The 18,391-nt window shown below is 31.4% G+C and overlaps 1 non-coding gene across 1 annotated transcript; it reads right to left on the bottom strand.

Annotated features, from left to right (window-relative positions):
- Positions 1-10,993: 10,993 nt before the first annotated feature.
- Positions 10,994-11,100, bottom strand: LOC128040322 (small nucleolar RNA R71). The gene has a single exon (XR_008194978.1). It is a non-coding gene; the product is annotated as a small nucleolar RNA R71 (small nucleolar RNA).
- Between the last annotated feature and the right edge of the window lie 7,291 nt (positions 11,101-18,391).

Below are 18,391 nucleotides of genomic sequence, written 5' to 3'. Positions count from 1 at the left end.
CAAAATTTAATATCATTATTTTATAATTATTATAATTTAAAAATAATAATATTAATAAGTGGTTAAAAAATTGAAATTGAATTTTTTCATTAAATATTTACACCAAATTTAAATCCTAAAATCAATATTGTTGCTACGAAGGATTAGGATACTTATGGTTATACCAAAAACATCATACTTTTATTCTAAGCTTTTAGAACAAATCTCAAAGTTCACCAAGCTTCCACCTTATTAAGCTATAATTTTATTTAAAAAATAATTGATAAAGTTCAATTTCACTATTAATCTTTCAAAAGAGTTTTATGCTACCATGAAATTTTTTGTCTTATATGTCACGCCTTAAATTAATTTAAAAATTATAAAATTTTCAAAAATAAAACATTCAAAAATTATAATGGGTGAGTTGTCATGTTTAAAAATTTAATGTTTTATCCGGTATTTCTATTAATTTAAAATACCAATGATCAAATTTAACTATTTTTAAAGGTTAATGGTCAATTTTAACCAAAAAATCGGTCAAATTGATAAAAGATGTAAATATTAAGAGTTAATTTATCGTTATATTTTCATAATAAAAACTCTAAGTTATATTCTTCTAGTACCTTACCTAGGTAGAATTTTCAAGGAATCATAAGATATTATTAGTGTATACTATTATTTAATCTTTTAATTAAAGTATTGTTGGATAAATTAAAAAATTAAGTATAGAATTCTTTAAGTGATAGATTTACATTATAAAACTGTTTGTTATTGTTAAGCTCGATAATCACTAAGAGAAAGGTGAATTAGTGTTTTAAAAACTATAAAGAAATATGACAAACAAAGAAGACTTAAGAATGTATAGTGGTTCGGGCCCAATTGTCTACTTCCATTACCTAAGTTTACCACAACTAAGGATATTCCAAGTTCACTATATTTGAACCTTTCAAGGACAATGTTTAACATTTACAAAACCCTATCTTTTCACTAAGCAAGATAAAGCCATTTCCTTTCAGATTTTCTACCCAAAAACCTTAAACAATCCCTTACAAAAATGAAAAGTAAGAACAATGATTAAAGACACCTCTCAAAGGAAGATATTACAATGGTAAAACTAACTTAATAGCAATACAACACTTGAAAAGAATAAAAGAAATGGTTGCTCAAGTATGTGTATGAAGAACAAAGAGAATATCAATGAAAAGATTACATTTTTGTGTAATTGACTTTACAAACTTGTTTCTTGAATTCAATGTGGAGCTATTGACTTGTATTTACGCCTTCTAACAATTTAGTAGTCATTTGGAGACGTTGGGATTCAATTATAGTCGTTGTTGCAACTAATTTGTGTATGCTTCTACTTCAATTCATTAACATGAAAAGACAATAGAAACTGTTACGAATTTTCTTATAGTGTGCAAGTGTACACAATCGCTAGCAAGTAATATAGTAGTAAATACTAAAGTTATCGTCTCTACAATGACTGATTTTAAAACATAAATTTTGAAGTTAACAAATGGCAACTTGGAAAGGAAATACAAAATTTAATTGAATGCAAAAAAAAAATAGAAGAAGAAGATGTAAAGCAATTGAAAAGAAAAACACAAATTAAGTAATGAATTGAAAAACCAGAATAATTATTTCCCCTAATATGCAACTACTAGTAGTGATGTTGTAGCAATGTTGCAACATTATGACGATTTATTAATCCGAAATTAACAGTTTATAAGCTTCTTTCAAAGCCACTATGTTCAATCCTTAATAACATATGTTTATGCCAAATTAATGTCAAGATTACAATTGCAAGCACCATTTCTACAAGATTATGCACGGTAACAATATATGTCTATATCATTACACATTTAAAATCAAAGAAATTAAACATGCACCATTCAAGTTTTACATCCATTAATCACAACCTTTTTAGATTAACAAGCATCTTTAACAAAGTACCAATAATCTCATATTATGGGCTAAAGCCCATAATCATCAAATTAACAACAATCAAGCAAAACTGAGCCATGGTTCAAAATAGCAAAGGAAAAGAAATAAAAGTCACAGAGAAAGATGAAGAGATGATGAGTCGAATGAGGTGGTTCTCCTCCAGACATTTTTATCGCTTTCTTCCTCTTTGGATCTTTTTCTTCTCTAACTTGCTTCCTTTTGAAAACTGATATTATGTTATGTACCAGACGGCTCTCCTCTTTTTTTTTCTCAAAGTATGATATTTATATCTCCCCAAAAGATTGTGGACTAGGTCAACTCCCTTTCCTATTCTATTTTTTTGTCCTCTTGGGAGTGTTTTGGGCCTTTACATTTTCACATAGCCTATTCTTTTTTATTCTTGGTCATTATCAACACTTGATTAAGAGATGGGTTAAGCCCAAAAGCTGATGTTGTATTCTTTAAGTGTGAGCTTCTCAATCTATTCCCGTTAGACTCGATGCTACGATAGAAGCATTGAGGCTTCAGATGTTGAAATTCAGCATATTCTTTTCTCCACCTTTCTGATGTTCTATTAGCCGCCTTCAAGAATAAAATTTCATATTTTTAGTGTCTAATTTGGTAAAAAAATATTATTAAAATAAAAACTTTAAAAGTTAACTACTTAACATAAACATAACTAAAACAATTACAAAAATACTCTATATCCTTCTTAACTTGATTGAAATATAAGCTTAAGAATAATAAAATAACTCTATATCCCAGAATTGTCACACCCCAAAACTTAATTCATTACTCGTCTTGAGTGATGACATTATTTAACCTAAGAGACACGACCCAAATAACCAATGACACATAAAAGAACATGCTAAGACTCAAAATCAAAACAAGCAAGAGTAGCCAATCAAAATCAACTTTCTCAAATGGTCATGCAACAATGATATAATGCTCTTAATTCAATTTCCAAAATATCTAACTTATGTGCACTTATGATCCTAATTCCTCAAGTATAAAAATGCTAACAAAGCCAAGATTTGAATGCATTCCCTGTAAGTGTAACACCTTATACCTAACCTGGTCGACGGATCCAAACTATAGGGTGCTACGCTCCATGTCCGAATTTAACTAACACATCTATGAATATATTCTACAATTCATATTCATGTAATACAAAAAATATTCAGCATAGTTAGCTAATTGACTTCGCCAATTCAAGAATTTAGTCCAATTATATACCTTTAATTTAATATACAAAATTTTTACAAGGTAACTATACTATATTAAATTATTTACTTAGTCTGGGAAATGATATTTTGTTACATAAATACAAATTTGACTTTGACCCTGAGGCTCTGCCTCTAGGTTGCCCCATTGTATGCATATTACACTTGAGTAGTAAGTCTGCCTGAGCATGGTAGATTCTGGCCTAGTCCTTCCTTGAATCCTTGAATTTCCCTATTTACTTGCAATAAATTATAACACATAAGTAAGTTCAAATGAACTTAGTGAGTTTTCCATGCCTTGTATCAGTACAACGCTAGCAAGTTTAAAATTCATGGTTCAAAATTCAAGTTTGACTTTATCTGCACTAGGACGATTTGTTGATCTTATTGGCGTAGTATTGACACTGCATAATTGGCTCAACTTGTACTTAGTACATCATCTTTAATGATACCACCGCATAATTTACTTGTGCATCTTGGAGAATGATTCAGCTTGTTTGACCACATTGGTGTTGGAAAAATGTGATTTGAAAACGGTTTTCTTGCACAGCGAAAAACGGTTTTCTTGCACGAGACAATTGTGGCAACTAAAGCAGTGGGAAATTTATATCTTTACTTTGATAATTTTAGGAAGACTATTTCGAAAGATGTTTTCTATGTACCAAGTTTCAAAAGAAACTTAATTTCAGTTGCATGTTTATATAAAGATGGTTTGTCGGTGACTTTAAGTAATGGAATTGTAATATTTAGAAATCACAATCTTATTTGTAATGGATGAATGCCAAATAATCTCTATTTTATCAAACCAAAGATGTACACACTGCTTGAGACTGAAATTCGAATAAGAAACTTAAAACTTCTCACTCTAATGAAGCGTACCTTTGGCATGTAACCTTCCAATCTCGACCTAGAAGTTATGGCCAAATACTGAAGGCTACATTGGCCACTAGAATGGCATAGAAACACTTCCATAATTTCAAACATATTCTAAAACCATTTTCTGTTTTATTCAAAACTAGTGAACTTGGTTATTGGTCTTTATTTCGAGAAAACATGTTAATTTCAAAAATCAAGTGTCTTTGGAATTTCATTTGTAAAGATTGGTTATTTCAAAAACTAAGTTGTATTTTATCAAAAACTTATTTTCAATATTGCAGTGGAAACAAGTGATATTACCAGATCTTTGTTTAAAAACCAATTTTCCATACATAATCATTTAAATACCAAATAAGTAGTTTAAAACTTAAAGTCATGCAAATCAAAATAAAAATCCACAAAATAAAGTCTCATGCCATAGTCCATATAAAAATAATTACAGTCTCAAAACAATTATTAAAATAAAGTTTAAAGTACTTAAAAATGAAAACAGTCGATAAGCTCATCCGGTAGCCGTATCCAAGTCCTAACCTCAAGGGTAATCTGTAAAATCAAAAAACAAAGGAGTGAGCTAATAAGCTTAGTATGAGTCTTAACTCTAGAAAATAGTAATAAACAATAATTATAACACTCAAGCCAATAAATATACATATGTCATAAGAAATATAAAATTCACGGTTTGTGCCATGTATGATAATGTCAATTCAAAATTTTCTGAAGGGCTCCTAACCAACTCCGTTACACACTATAATAAGAGTTCCCTGAAACTTATCCAACCAATAACACACTAGTTTGCGAACAAGCCACCAGTAATGCAGATAAACTGCCAGAAATATGGACAAACCACCAGAATTGCAGACAAGCTGCTAATAATGTGGACAAGCCACCAGTAATGTAGATAAACTGCCAGAAATGTGGACAAGCCACTAGTAATGGAGATAAACTGCCAATATTATGGACAAGTCACCAGAATTGCAGACAAGTTGCTTGTACTTCCTCCTTACATAATCGTCCCAACCCCAATCAGTGTAGAATCTGTGGCATGGATTAACATGCATTCAATACTTTAGTTTCAATAAACATGGTTTCATCATGTAATTGATTTAAACAGAAAACAATGGACATGTATTTAACATGTATTATGATTTGTTAATTTCAGTAAACATGATTTATCATGCTATCAATGACAAAAAAAAACAAACAATGGCAATATCATAAATCAGTAAACATGTCTTAAGCATGTAATCAATTTAAACATCACAAAACATAGAAATATTACCTAATCATACAATGATGTTTCAACCACTTTCGGTAACACAGTTACTTTAGTTTAGGGGTACCTACTTGTAGACAATCCTGTTAAAGGATTTATAGTCATCGTTTAATTCATCAATAATGCTTATATATTTGTATAGTCATGGATTTATCAAATATTTGAACGAATATTGATAAACATACACTTATAATACTTTAAGGATAATACATCCATGTTAATCCGATTGGAACACACACCTTCAATTGAAATTTTGATTTCACTAACTCCGATCTTCAACACTCCTTTAACGAAGATCCTGGATTTAAAATATATGAAATCACACCTATATGTTAGTTTCGATTTTTATAGTTTAAAAATAATCCTCTTATGAAATCGAATGAATAATAACTTATTCTAACACCCTTTCAACGGAGATTCGAATAATCCTTTTATGCTATCGTAATTCTGAGCGCTCTGGATGGAATCCTTCAATGAAAACATAATATACATACGATATATATAGATAAGTTTTGGCCTAACAAAGAAAAAAAGAATTGTGATCAGATTATCTAATCCTTACTTATATTATATTATGCTAAAAAAGACATTTTACAATTTCAACAGAAAACTCGAGTGGATAGAGGAAGAGTGGCTATGAAAAAATCAAAATAAATAAAGGGTGAGTATGAATATTATTTAATAAATTGAAAAGAATAGAAGAAAGAGTGATAAGAATTTAGATATGACTAAAGAAATGAAAAAAGGAGAAAAACTGAAGAAAAATGAATGACGGTGATGGCGGTCTGACAATGGTGTGATGGTGACAAGGAGAGGAAGAGAGGGAAAGAATGGGGTGTAGTAGTGGTGGTTTGATGCTGCAACGATGGTTAATGATGGTGGTGTGGTGGCAAAAATGTGAAAGGTGGTGGCACAAGTGGAGGAGGAGAGAAAAAGATGAGAGGAGAGGAAGAAATGAAGGAGAAAATAAAATAATCATTTTCTTTAGTTGCTAGAGACAACTAACAAGTCAAAGGGAGAGGGAAATGGTAAGGAGTAAAATAAGGGGAAGAAAAGGAACAAAAAAAAGGGAACAATGGGGGTGAAAAGGGGGATAAGAAAGGAATGAAGAGGAAGAAAAAGAAGGAAAGAATCTCCTGTGCATGGCAATAAAAATGAGCGGCAGAGAGGTTGACTAAGGGTGGAGGACTGAAATTAAAAATAAAAGTAGGAGAGGGGGCTTGAACTTGGGTTCAAGGAAAACTATGCATGTTCTTAATCACTAGGCTAGCACATGATCATATTCATACACTAACAAAATCTAAATAAAAATGGGGTGTGACATGGCATTTGAGACTTGGTCTTATTAACCAAGAAAGAATCACTAGACTTGTGAAAGACGACATCTGAAGTTCGCTTAAAGAAATCGATCTTCCGTAATGTGAATCTTGCTAGGAAGGTAAGATGACCAATCGATCTTTGAATGTAAAAGGAATGAGGGCCATAATGTGACACCCAGCAGACAGGCTTGGAAGTTTTGACCATGCAAAGAGAAGGTTTGCTAGTGTTCCGGTGAATTAAGGCAAGCAACAGTGTTCACTAATGAAGTCTCAACAGGGGTGTTCACTGAGCAGTAAGGTTCGCCAAATGAAGTGGTAAGGGGTTCACTAGTTTCACTACAAGTTAGGTCCGTTAATGTGTAGGTGAGCTAGGGGTCGCTAGTTTGTATGGCGAATTGGGTTCACCAGGTAAAATGCGAACAAGGTTCGCTGGTCAAAATACATTTAGACTCAAGTTAGGAAAAAAGTGATTAAGTGTATCTAGGAATACTTTACGTACAAGTAACAACTTTCCTAGGTCAAGTAGGGTATCCAAAGATTATCAAGACTCTTAGGTCTATAAATACAATCCTTAATTCTATGAAATTCTTCACTGAATATTCTGCCATCAAAGTCTCTATTCTAGATTCTGTTCATAGCAATTCAGGGATCATTTATATTAGGATTTAGTTTTATTTAAATTTTTTAAAGTAAGATATGTATGTACTAGATACTTTGAAATTCAAGAGGAGGGGCCAAAACAAAGCCGGGGTTGCAACACGAAATCTCTGTACCGTAACACCGATCACTGATTCAAGGAATCGAGCAACTCAACTCGATGTCGCGAAAAAACACCTCTGTGTCGCAACAAAATAATCGGTTTACCCCAGAATCCAAAAAATTTAAAAGTGTGTCGCAACATCGGTAACCTGCCAAGGGTGTCGCGATATGGAACCCATATGCAGCAACACCACTGCAAATTTCTGCGAGGGTCAACCTGAGCCGTCACGCAGTCCATCAATTTTTAACCTTATTTAACTCAATTTTTAACCTAAAAATACCAAAATTTTAAACCTAAAACACTTTTAACTTATTTTTAAACACTCCTGAACCTCAAACTCTTTCTAAAACCTCCTAAACCCTTAAAATCCTTAAAAAACCCTATTTCTCTTTCATCTTCTTTTTCTTTTTTTCTTGTATTTTCACTTGGTGCAAGAAAAATGCTTCACGTCAACAAGGAATTACAATGAATCTTCACATGGAATCACGAGATTTTCGATAAGGTTAAGGGTTCCAACTAGAATTTTATTATTCCATTGCATCGGTTTTTGTTTACCTTGAAACATATTGCTTGATCTAGAAGAAACATGTATGCATAGGAACGTGGATCCACTACTACATGAAAAGATATATTAGCGGCCAGAAAGAGGGAGTTTTCTTTCCCCACTTAGAGACAGCCTTGTGTAAAAAAGCCGGAGTTCTAATGACAACTACTGAACAGTTCATGAAGCCATCCAAAAGAATCATCGAGGATACACTATACACGCAATATATAGAGCTTCAATGAAAACAAATAAAGGATTGGAACAAACACCGAAAAAGAAAAGATGGACGTCCTAGCCTCATTCAAACAAAAAGTAAAATCAGGATAATAAAAAAGAAAGAAAGAAATTGGCGAGAGTAGCATTCCACAAATGGAATGGATAATAAAATGGATGCAAGAAACGAGCCCAGTTCTTCAGAAATTGCGCTACAGAACAATATGAAAGAATCAAAGTATTCGCTAGATATGTTTAGTCCAAGGCATTCCCATCATGAAGCAGAACAGCAAAGACTCGAGGAAAGGGAGGATAGTGAAGATGACGAAGGTGAAAAGGAAGGGTATGAGATGGATTTCAAAGAGAAGGATGATTGACCAAACTTATTATATTTATTTTTGGATTGTAATTAATCTTAGACAATTTTTATTTCTTAAGAGTAGGTTAACAGTAGATTTATATATATTCTTCGTTGTTCCAAGTTTTCTTTGTAGCAACTGGAAACACAAAAATATAGATTTTTTCAGCCCTTTTTTAGCTCTAATTCATGCAATTACTTAGTAAATTTTGTCAAAATTTATATTTTAATTAGAAAATAATTAATTTGCACTCAAATTATGAACATATTGAATTTTAATTATTTTTATAATAAACTTACACAATTTTTTTTATTTTCGACAGTTTTACACAAAGGGTAAAAATCAGCTTGGCAATCACCTCGAAAAGCATGAACCGTTGAGATAATTTTTGTATCAAGTGACCCAAAGGTATGGCCGATTATTTTTTCCAGTCATGGATGGTCCAATAATAATTATTGAATAATTTTATAATTAATTTTGATCCAACATAAATTGGGTTAAAAATTAATTATAAGCCCAATGAGGAAAAATGGGTCTAATTGTGTTGAATGAAGATGACTGATCCATCAAGAAATTTGGTAGCCCAAACCGTCCCATATAACTGAACCAATCAACTTATTTTATCTAATTCGCAAATCAACCCTTGAACTTGCCTTTAATTTTGCTCAAACCCCTCCCATTTTTAAGCTTGATATTTATAACCACAAGTTAAAAAATAGCAAATTCAAGTCAAACCATCCCTCCTACCATGCATGGTCAGCCAAGGGAAGAGGGAGTGGCTGATATTTTTTTCTATTTTTAGTAGCCATCTCCACCTATAAACTCCCCTTCACTCCCTCACTTTTCATGCCTCAATTCACACATCTTTCTCTCATTCACTTTCTCTCTTTTTCCTTTCTAGTTTCCTTTCATTTTCCTTTCTTCCGTGGTCAAATTCCCCTCTTTAAAAAATAGCTTGAACGCCTCTTGGAGTAGCACCAATTGAGTGTTTTTGAAGGCCTTGGATTAGCACAACGAGCAGAGAAGAGAGGAGCACACTAGTCTGGCTTCAAAAAACCACCAAATTTGTTCTTCTAGTTCCCTTCTCTTAATCTTTTTTTTTTAGTTTTTGCTTTTTTATCATGAATATGAATATTTGTGTTGTTGTTCTTCAATTAATTAAAATGACTTAAATTGCATTCTATCCGCTTAGACTATTAAAAATGTGTTTGTGTTGTTATTAGGCCTCGGTAAATTGTTCAATTAAATAAAATCATGCCTACGTTATACTTGCATTTTAATTGTAACGTAACAATTGGATTAATTATTAATCGATTGAAATTGTAATTAATTGACACAATATTTAATTGGTGTCTATTTAATCTTCTAAAGTAGTTGAGGGTTAAATTAGCGATGGTATTAAACGGTACATTAGCCTTGCACAACTTGTAAGATTATTGTGATTAAATTGTTTCAATATAGCGATATATTATTACCTCACTTAATCTTATACTTTTTATTAAAATTTGATTAATTGTTTGTATTGACATAGAAATATGTTCAAGAGATTAATGGGTTTTAATAGGTAAGTATGTGCATTAGTTAGCAATTTGCGAATTGCCGTAAAATTATTTGTAACAACATGAACATAATTTTAATAATTCTAAGTGAAAGAATAAAATTGATCTAACACATTTATGTCATATAGATTAAACTTATTTTTTAGAAATCGTGCATTGGAATATCTTTTACTTTTTATTTTCCTTAGTTAAATTACTTAGCTAAATTCTTACTTTTTATAACACCTCTTCAAATCAACATATTTTTCTTCACCAAATTGTTTTAATTTGCATCTCATAAATAATCACTTGCACAGTCCTTGTGGGTACGATAACATGGCATTACTTGTCACTTTATTACTTGATACAATTGTGTACACTTGGACATTTTCATCATTCCAAGTTTTTGGCACCGTTGCCGGGGACTGTTACTTTAGCCAATTATTTGTGAAATTAATTATCTTGCAATTTGGTTCAATTTTTTTTTACTTGAATAGTTTCGTTATTTTTAGGTGATAATGGATCCTCTACAACAAGTTCAAGGAGGAGCATTTGATTATAATGCTCACAATTTTATCATTATTGCCAATGAAAAAAACTACACCATTCAACAATATGTCATTCCTCTCTTCAATGAGCTCAAACTAGGTATTGTGAGACCCAAAATTGAGGCACCGCAATTTGAACTAAAGCCAATCATGTTACAAATGTTGCAAAATATGGGTCAATTTAGAGGGATGCCTGTTGAAAATCCACATCTTCATCTTCGACTATTCATGGAAATGAGGGACTCATTCAAAATGACGAGGGTGACTGAAGACACCTTGAGACTGAAATTATTTCTATACTCTTTAAGAGATAGAGCACGAGTGTCGTTGAACTCCCTACCGTCCTATTTCATAACTACTTGGCAGGAGTTGGTTGAATGTTTCTTAATGAAATACTTCCCTCCATCCCTGACTACCAAGCTCCTAAATGAAATCACTTCATTTCAGCAACTTGACGAAGAATCTTTATATGAGGCAAGTGAGCAGTTCAAGGAGTTATTACGAAAGTGCCCTCACCATGGTATCCCTTATTGCGTTCAAATGGAGACTTTCTATATTGGTCTCAATGTTCATATTAGAATGATGGTGGATGCTTTCACAAATGGAGCCCTCCTTTTCAAGTCTTACAATGAGGCTTACGAGATTATTGAAAGAATTTCCAACAATAACTATCAACGGTCAACCAACCAGCCAGCCTCAGGAAGACAAGTAGCAGGAATAATTGAAGTTGACGCACTTATTTCTTTGGCAACCCTGGTATCCTTTATATCTTCTATGCTTAAGAACATAATTGTTAATGGTTTTAATGGTAATCTGACAGGTCAGTAGTCAAATTAGTTCGAAAATGTTTCCTGCAAATACTATGGAGATGGTCATTTCTTTGAAAATTTCTCATCGAATCCAGAGTCAAAATATTAAATGGGAAATCATAATTGGAATGGTCCACAATCAAATACTTATAACCTTTTATGGTAAAATCATCAAAATTTTCCATTGAGTAATCAATGGATGGACCCTATCAACTCTTCTATACCATCTTGACTAAATTATCCTCTGGAATATTCTCAACAAGTGCAACAACCGCCACCAACTTAATCTTCAAGTGATCTTGAGAATCTACTGAAGGCATACATAGCGAAGAATGATGCCATTTTAAGAAATTTGGAGAATCAAATGGGTCAGCCAACCAATGAACTTTAAAATGGACCCTAAGGAGATTTTCCTTACGATACTGGAAATCCAAGAATTTCGGGCAAAGAAAATTACAAAATGGTCACTTTGTGAAGTGGAAAGACATTGGAGCATAAGGTGGTTGAGGTTAAGGAAGGGTATGCTGATAAAGGGGAAATTGAATCGCGTGTTGAAACTCCTATTTCACAGAAGTGAAATTCGATGATCCTTGATGAGGTAAACTTTAAACCAGTCAGTTCTGATAATCTAATACATTTTTCAAATGCAGAAAAATTTCCATAGAAGAGTTATCCGTTTAAAGCTAAGATTTTGCCACTGCCATATCCTCAACGATTCCAGAAGCAACAACATGATACTCAATTTAAGGAAAATTTGGATGAAAATGTGACTTTTAAAGGCTCCAATGCTACAAAATCCCTAGATGTATTTGATGATTGCTCTACTATTTCCCAGATAGAACCTTTGGCTTCTACAAAATTGGCACTCAATTCTCTAGACAATTCATTAGAATGTATTCTACTAACAGATTCATCAAGTGATTATAAAGATGAGAAATGTTCGGCCTCTTTAGAAGCTAAAACCAAGGGATACACTTAGGAAATTCCACATGCATCATTAGAGTTATTATTGTGGGAGTACAAAAAATCAAAAGCGTTGATTGAAGAGCCGGTTGAATTGGAACTGAATATTTTTCCTGCTCATTTGAAATATGATTATTTGGGTCTATCTTCAACTTTGCCTATGATTATTTTAGTTGAGTTCACCAAAAATCGAGAAGAAGATTGATGGAGTGAGACTAGAAATGTATGGCCATAATCGAATAAGTTGATATGATATATCACACTTATTTGTTTATTGTAGTTTACTTAGAAAATCAAGAAATATGAGATTGGACTATACAAGTGTGACTATTCTAGGACCTGTGTCCAATCTAGATATTAAGGATAAAATGATATAATACATGAAAAATTTATCACATAAAGGTTATGTCAAATCATGACTTCTTCTAATTTGGGTGGCAATGATGCATTTCTAGATGCCACTCGTTGCTTGTAATGTTAGAAACGTTGTAGTATTACTACCAACGTTACCAGAGCCTACAGGGTCACACCGTATAATTGAAATGAACAGAATCCAAATACTTTTGGTAATGTATTTAATTGTCACATGAATTAAATTAATTGTTGAATTAATTTAATTTAATTGTTTAATGTCAAACACATTATATGTACAAACTTGTTGTACACAAATAAAGAACATAGATATAATTAATATATAAATTTAATTCATACAAAATATAATTGTATTTATTTTACCGAATTTATCAATATAAACAATTATATTAATTAATTTTGGTCAAAATATAAAAGACATGGAAATTAATATTCTTTTGGAAAGAATATAATTCCTTTTCTAACTTTCCATTTGCCTTCTCTATTAATAAGGGAATAATCTTGATTTTCCTTTTTAATATGTGATATCAAAGAGGATAAAAGGATGATAATCCCTTACTGTGTTAAGGTTACCAACTTAATAATTTAAAAGGTCTAGCAACTTATTTTACTTTTCTCTGAAAAGTTCAAGAAAAAGTGGTTGTTTGTTTTTTATGGGGTGGACTACGTAGAGGCCAAGACGTTTTCGCTGTGGCTTGGAATCGACATCGAATCAACAACATCCTTTCAACATTTTCAGTAAAGAAAGTATATTTTCAACCTTATTTCAACCTGATTAGTTCCTTGTACATGGATCCTTGGTTGTGGATCGCTGGAATAATTTTTCCACTACACCACAAGGTGTACCGGTGGCCCTAATAGTGGTATCAAAGCCACTTGTACTATAAAATTTTTAGATTATTGGTTGATGCGATTGTATGGGATACATGTTGTATACTATGTTTGATATGCACGGTGTTTGGAAATGCATGGTTATAGCCCTATAACCCATTTAATTAATTATTTACAAAAGTTGTAATTTTATAAATACGACATGCATGTCGTGCCTTTCTATATTTCTCTTATACTTCTCTTATCATCTTGCTCCCTCGTATGTAAAACGTGTTTCTATGATTGTAAATTGTACGAATTTAATCAAACTAGAGGAATAGAAGGTTGGGCTACCTAAAGTGTAAAAGAAGCTTAAGAAATGGCATAAACCCTTAGGATTCCTTACAGTTTTCCCATTGGCTTGGGAGGAACCACCTTGTTTTATGGGCTATAACCATTGCATGTATTTTAATACTTTATATTTTTCTTATATATGGTAAACTTGATGATATGTTAGCATGCATGTTATAGGATATTGATAAGATCAATTAAAGGATTAAATAGACAAATGTTGACCATTAATAGTGAGATTAATTTGATTTTAAAAACCCTCAATAAAATATTAAGTTAAGATTGCCTTCTAATATTTACCCTCATTAAAGCCTCGATCGATACAATCTGGGTTCTTCTAAAGTAAAGTACATGTATCTATCTTGGTCAAACACGAAGAATAAGTAAGTGATATTTGCCGGTTATGATATTGGTTAATAGGTTAGCTAGGTTACTATAATAGGATCAGATACTTAGAGACAAGAGATTTGGATAAATCATGAGATGATTAGAACAAAATAGAGGAGTTACATGTGATGTAATTGGAAAGTATTGCTTACCTAAATAACCATAATATTGATAGAAAGCCAAAACTTACTTAAAAAGAAGTGAAATATGGATCCTTACCCACTATAAAACTTTAGAGAAAGTCTTTTTGAAATTAAAATGTAATGGTTATTAATTTTGAATAAAATAGTGGGAGCATCATTTAATAAAGTTCTTATCATGATTATAATAAACTTGGTAAATGTACTCATTAGCATATTTTATTATTGTACATTAATTATGGCAAACAACACAAGTTCTTTATCATTGCAATTAGCCTTTGAGAAGGATAGGTTGAATGGCATGAACTTCCTTGACTGGTTCTGTAACTTGAGGATTGTCATCAAAGAAGAACCAAAATTATATGTCATTGAAGAACTCATTCCTTATGAACCAACAGCTAATGCCTCTAGAGTTGATAAGGATGGTTATAAGAAGCATTTTAATGACACGTTAGACATAGGATGTGTAATGCTTATCACTATGACTCCTGAGCTTCAAAAGTAACATGAAGATATGGTTGCCTATGATATGATCCAACACCTCAAGGAATTATTTGAGGGGCAAGTAGGTCAAGAGAGTACAAGACCTCTAAACCTCTATTTCAATGCAAAATGGAGGAAGGAACTTGTAACAGCCCAATTTTCAGTAGTGTCAGAATAGTGATTTGAGATCACTAAATCTGATGAAAACGTTAGAAAAATTTATTAATTAATAATTATAAGTTCAGCGTGATTTTAGAAATATTTTTGAATGAGTGAATTTTGTGATTTAAAAGAAATTACTAGGTAAATTGGGTCAAAAACGAGGTATCGAGACCTCGATACTATAAACTGAGTTGTAAATATTTTTATAAATATTTACGAGTGTCATTAGGTAGTATTAAAGTTTCGTTAAGAAATTTTAATGTTTCGATGATTAATTGATTAAAAGGACTAAATTGCAACAAGGGTAAAAGTTTAATTATAGATTAAAGAAGAGTTAAAAGGACTAAATAGGTAATATGCCAAGCCCCATAAATGAGGCGGCATATGCATGGTAAAAATCTGAGATTTTTTAAGTATATTATTATATTATTATATTGTAAATTATATTAATTATATTATATTATTATATTTCAAATAAATAAAATTGTTGACAAATGCATGGTGTATATGATGACATGTGGAAGAATGAAATACATACATATTAGTAATGATTACATATTTACTTATTATTTAAGTAAGTAATTTTATATTATTATTTTATTGTTATTATATTAAACTAATTAAATAAAAGATGGAAAAAGAGGAATAGAAATAGAATAGGCAAACGAAACAGAGAAGGAAAGAAGGAAAGGAAAGAAAAAGAAAAAAAAAAGGGAAGGAAAGGAAGAAAATTTGGGATTTCAAGCTTTCAAGCTTAATTGCTAATATCATGCAAGAGTCATTGCCGAGAAAGGAAAGGGGAAGGTGATCAAGGAGTGACTCGAGAAAATTTACGGTTAGTATTACCATAATTCGAATTTAATTATTAATTGTTAAAATTTAAATTAATATACATGATAAGCAAATTGAAGTAAGTATCATGATTGAATTGAATGATAAATACGTATTGATATTGAATTTATTAATAGCAATTGTTGAATTTTGAATAATATGTTTAGTAAATAAAATAAGATGAATATTGATATTGAATTAAATGATATTGAATCGTATGTGAATTGAATGGAATTAAATGAAGTATGAATATGTATGAGCATTTGATGGTATACTGATTGGAAGATGAAAAATGTATTGAATTAAATTGTGATTAAATTGGAATTGAAAGTATGAGAAAGTGATTGAATTGAAATGTGATTCGAATACCCTATTAACTTATTAGACTAGATTGGATACAAATGGCATGCCATAGGATTTGTGATGTGATGAGGAGATTTGTAGCTTGGCCGAGAAGATGATTATGTTATTATATGCTTCGGTTTATCCGAAGAGGCATTTAATGCCTTATTGGTGTGTTTGGGAGGATATGATATATTGGGTGTGTTATGGAGGATTTATATTTATTTTAGGTGTGTTTTGGTTGGATATTTTGGTGTGTTTGGGTGGAATCCAGCGATCTCTGTCGAGTCCTAGTCAAGTTAATAGGGTGAATGAATAATTTTGATAATATAAATTTTATTGAATGATCTTGAATATGAATCGAAAAGAAAGATTAAATTGAGATATAGAAAATGAAATGTATGAACCATGGGTTCAAGAAATAGATAATGATATAATTCATGAAATGGTTTTGGTAGTAAGAGATGATGTAAAATCTAAATGAAGAAAAGCAATTTGAAATAGCTTTTGTTGAAAAATGAGAAGTGAAAATTAAATGATTTGAATAGTGAAATTATATGTGAATTTAATTGAATACAAGTTATTGAAATTTATTTATGGATTTAATGTATAAATTGAGTGTTAAAAGATTATATGTGTAAATTGATTTAAAATGAACGAATCGAATTGAAAGATAGTTATTATTATTATTGTTGTTGTTGAAACAAGTTGATTTAATATATGAAATGTTTATTGAAAGATTTATGGTATAAATTGAAATAATAAAAAAAATAGTGTATGAGTTAATTTGAATAAAATTTTATAAAATTAGTTATTATTATTATTATTGAAACATGTTGGTTTAAACGTTTAATTTGATTATTAAAAGATTAAAAGTATAAAATGAATATAAATAGAAATGATAATGAATGAGTTGATAAAGTGATTGAATTTGTATAAATTGGAATGAGTTACTAGAATGAGATGTTGAAAAATCCAATAGAATTGAGATAGTGAAATAAGGTATGAATACAATTAAATACAAGAATTGAAATATTGCTTATTGTTATTAATTATCAAGTTGGTTTTATGTACGAGATAATTAATGAATAATTATAGACATAAATTAAATGTATATAATTTATCGATTAATGTTATTAATTTGAATTATAGTAATACCACTGAGTATTCCCATGCTCAGCGTACGATTGTTTCCGCATGCAGTTAGTAGAAATCCGATGTTCGGTCCAAAGATCCAAAGTAGTCCCGACCTCAGAGAAATTTTAGTGATGTACCTTTGTTTGATAATGTGGCATGTACCTAGGTGATGTATAGGTTAAGTATAAAAGTTTTGTTATTACGGTTGTAGAATGATGTTTATATTGGTTATAAGTATGAAATGGAACCAATATGACATATTTGATACAAGTATGCTATATCTGTTATTTAATTGTGAACTAGTTATAAGTTATCTGATATATCCGGTAATGCTCCGTAACCCTGTTCCAGCGATGGTTTAGGGTTAAAGGGTGTTACAGAACTCCTGTGGGAACTCACATTCTCAAGATAATAGGTTATATTGAAAGCCTTGAAAAACTAGAATACCCTTTGGGTTTGAAGTCAGCCACCGATGTCATCCTACAATCGTTGCCGGATAGTTGTTCAACATGTTACAAACTACTGAAAGTAACATAAAAAAGGCTGGACCTAAGCCCATTTTAATGGTCTACAAGGATAAGGGTAAAGGAAAAGCTAAGGCTAAGACAAAGCCTAAGGACAATGGCAAGGCCAAGCCTAACAAAGGGAAAGCTACATTGAAACCTAAAGGATGAATTGCTAAGGAAGGAAAATGTTTCGATTGTGGTAAGACCAGACACTAGAAAAGGAACTGCTCCTCCTATCTTGAAGATGTCAAGAAGGCAAAGGAAAATGGAGCGTCTACTTCAGGTATTTATGTTATTGATATTAATTTATCAACATCTGCTTCTTGGGTATTAGATATCGGATGTGGTTCTCATATTTGTACCTTTGTACAAGCACTGCAAAGGAGTGGGAATCTGTTTAAAGGATATGTGGACCTGCAAGTTAGGAGTTGCTGCATTAGTTGTAGGAACACATATTTTATCATTGCCTAGTGAACTTGATTTAATTTTCGATGATTGTTAGTTTGTGTCCAGTTTGATTAG

Source organism: Gossypium raimondii, chromosome 3 (genome assembly GCF_025698545.1).
Source record: "Gossypium raimondii isolate GPD5lz chromosome 3, ASM2569854v1, whole genome shotgun sequence".
Lineage (NCBI taxonomy): Eukaryota > Viridiplantae > Streptophyta > Magnoliopsida > Malvales > Malvaceae > Gossypium > Gossypium raimondii.
Note: the sequence above shows the minus strand (reverse complement) of the source record. Positions and strands in the feature narration are given on the sequence as shown.